The sequence below is a fragment of the Hordeum vulgare genome, chromosome 7H, assembly GCF_904849725.1.
Source record: "Hordeum vulgare subsp. vulgare chromosome 7H, MorexV3_pseudomolecules_assembly, whole genome shotgun sequence".
Lineage (NCBI taxonomy): Eukaryota > Viridiplantae > Streptophyta > Magnoliopsida > Poales > Poaceae > Hordeum > Hordeum vulgare.
In genome coordinates, this window is record NC_058524.1 from 457,148,782 (window position 1) to 457,152,258 (window position 3,477).

Sequence of the window (3,477 nt, forward strand, 5' to 3'; positions counted from 1 at the left end):
AAACAAAAACAAGGTGACACATGAAATAACACATGCATTGGTCTCTCATTGCAATGACAAGATGGACCCACATACAGAAGGTTCCAATAAAGGCAAGTTACACTCTTGGGGCATTACAGGATACTACCTGGCTGATGGTATATATCCTTAGTGGTCAACTTTTGTGAAGACAATCTCAAACCCCTAAGGAGAGAAGAGAAAGAGATTTGCCCAAATGCAAAAGAGTGCGAGAAAGGATGTGGAGCACGCTTTTGGTGTCCTTCACTCCCGATGGGGTATCGTTCGAAACCCTCCATTGACAACATGCACAACATGATCTTTGGGAGATGATGATTGCTTATGTCATCATGCACAACATGATCATCAAGGACGAGCGTGATGACTCCATTTTCGACCAAGGATGTGATTTTCAAGGTAACAATGTTGAGCCCCTGCACCAAGAACAGGCCACGTTTGAGCAGTTTACCCAATTCCATCGTAAAATCCGTGATTGACACACTCATTTGCACCTTCAAAATGACTTGATTGAGCACATGTGAAATCAGATTGAAAACCAATAGATGTATTGGTTAATTATCTTTATTCAAGACAACTTTGATTTGATTGTAAAACTATTTTATTCGAGACAATTTTGATTGCGTTCTAAAATTATTTTTATTAGAGACAATTGATATTTGGACGTTCAAACTTGTTTAAAACATTGATAAATATGAATATATGGATATATTGACCGTGACAGACAGGATGCGGCCGAAGGATGCATCCGAGCGTTGAGCGCATGGATACCGCATCCGAAGACATGTCCGAACACGACCCCTTCGTTCGTCCTAAATGGATAGAATCCGGACAAAACGAAAGTTCCGATGGAGTCGCGCGCTGAAGTTGCCCTTCTCCTCGTCGGACCGTATGAAGGACGAGTCGGAGAAGTATATCCACATGCTGCTCCACTCGTCCATGGACCGAAACGTGTCGTTATAGCACCACGGGTTGATCTCGTTGCGGACATGCGCCACTGCCGCTGCATGCTGCCCTCCCTCGCCGGCAACCTCGTCATGAAAGCGGACGCGCAAGACGGCAACAGTGCTTGCTGTGTGCGTGCCGCTGCTGCCCACACGTGTTGCTTCTTGTTGTGTGCGTGTACGCGTGCCCTCGTGCTACCGTGAGTGGCGGATCCAGTCTACTAGGCAAGGTGAGCCAATAGTCCATACACTCAAAAAAAATATTTGTAATTTTTATTCAATTTATTTTGCTATAGTATAAAGTCTAATTCTTAAATCCAAGATGGGGTGCAATTTGCTTCTTTTATATACTCCATCCGTTTCAAAATATAAGACATTTTAAAGATTACACTAGGAGACTACATACGAAGCAAAATGAGTGAATCTACATTCTAAAATTTGTCTATATACATCCGTATGTAGTTCATAATGCAATATCTAAAAGGTCTTATATTTAGAAACGGAGTAGTATATAGCTTGATTTTTTAATTTAGGATGGACTGCGGCCCACCCTGACCATCTTATAGCTTCGCCACACGCTATTGCTTGCTTGTCATTGGTTTGGCCGCCTTGGACCGAGCCCACAGTTGTACCGGAGTTCATTTTTCATTGTTGCTTGTGTCCACCATTTTTCAACATGGTCACCATCATAGTCGCTCTCATGAAAATGCATAACCAGTGTTCGGTGAAATGCATAAACCGAATGAAGGTTTTACTCCGTTGTACTCTCTCCATTCTAAAATAAGTGTCTTGAGCTTAGTATAATTTTGTACTAGAGTTAGTATAAAGTTAAGACAGTTATTTTGAAACGGAGGGAGTATATGGGAGATCGACTAGGATAAACCAAAACTTAGTGAAATAAGTATACTTAGTAAGGTATTCTAAGGTGGACGCAGAGTTTGTGCTTCTGACACTAGTGGGGACAGGGCCTATAGTCCCGGCCCGTAAGGGGCTTTAGTCCCGGTTCACCAACCGGGACCAAAGAGGCGGGACTAAAGGCCTAACCTTTAGTCCCGGTCCTGTTCCAAGCCGGGACCAAAGGTGCTCCACGTGGGCGCCTCGGAGCGCCCTCAGGGGCAGGCCCTTTAGTCACGGGTCTTAACACGGACCGGGACTAAAGAGTTTCTACAGATTTTGTTTATTTTAGGGTTTAGGTGTTCGGGAGATTAACGTGATGCCTCGTTTGGTGTTCGGGTATTAGTTTTCATATAATTCTAAATATACATGTTTATGCATATATATATAAGATTAATTTATCTTACAAGCGAGCATATATATACAATTATATGGAGATCTGAATTATCGGGACTAGAGCCCGTCTATTCGATTACATGGACCAACATCAGTAATGGCCCCTAGCTACACTAAATCGTCCTTTGTCATCTATAGCTTCCGTCCTCAGAAAGGTCGCAAGCTCCTCTGCAACAGCAATCGCGCGTTGCTCTGGTAGGTACTTCTCCCTCATGGCCGTGTACTATATAAGAAGAGGAGATGAATATGAATATCAATCATGATAACAAAGAATGACGGGTAAAAATAGAGGTGTGAATGTTCATTGCTTACGTCGTATCTGTAATCCTTGTGCTCAGAGGTAAACGCGCGAATGGTCTCGCCAACATAGTATCCGCATAGATGCGTCCCCCATGGCTGCTGGTCGCACTTTACTAGAATAGAATATATATAATTAAAATAATAATCTAGCATCATAAATGTATTGAAAATAGAAGTATATCATACTACTACTTACCTGAGCCCCTCTAAAGGTCAGCTTCTCATGCTCGATACCGGGAGTCACGCACTTGAACCGCTTCCAAACCCTGCCCGACAAGGAAAATGATTTGCTAAGTTTTTCATTAATTGATATATCAGAAAATCATCGAAAGAGACCAATAGAGCGCAAGAATGATTGAAATTACCCTTGGAGCATGTCCTGCAGGCTTTGGAACTGTTCCAAGGGTCTCGATAATGGGTCGAAGGCATCAACTCTTCCCTTATCGATTTGAATGTCCAACAAAATCCAATGGTAGCTGCACATGTATATATATATATATATGTGTGTGTGTGTGTGTGTGTCAGTAACTTATCAATTACACTTATAAGTGAATGGACACAATAGAGTAAAGACCCTCACTTGAAGTTGTATGGAAACAGTATGTGGTCACAGAAATTTTGATCTGTTAGAAACCTTAGAAGGTTTTCCTTCGTCTCCTTGGGTTTATCAGTTAGCGTCGCTATATGTATTTTATCTAGGTCAATAAACCCAATATTTAGGATGTTCCTACTTTTACATTCCAGAATCTTCATTCTGCATAATAGAGTACAAGTTATATGTAGACAATGAATTGAAATAACTAAACAAGTTATATGTAGACAACGAATTGAAAAACTTACACACAATAGCAACTCATAAGCGATTTGTCGAGGGTGTCGGCATTGTACATCTGGAAGAGTTCATCAAAGTCGATATGGATTTCTTTGG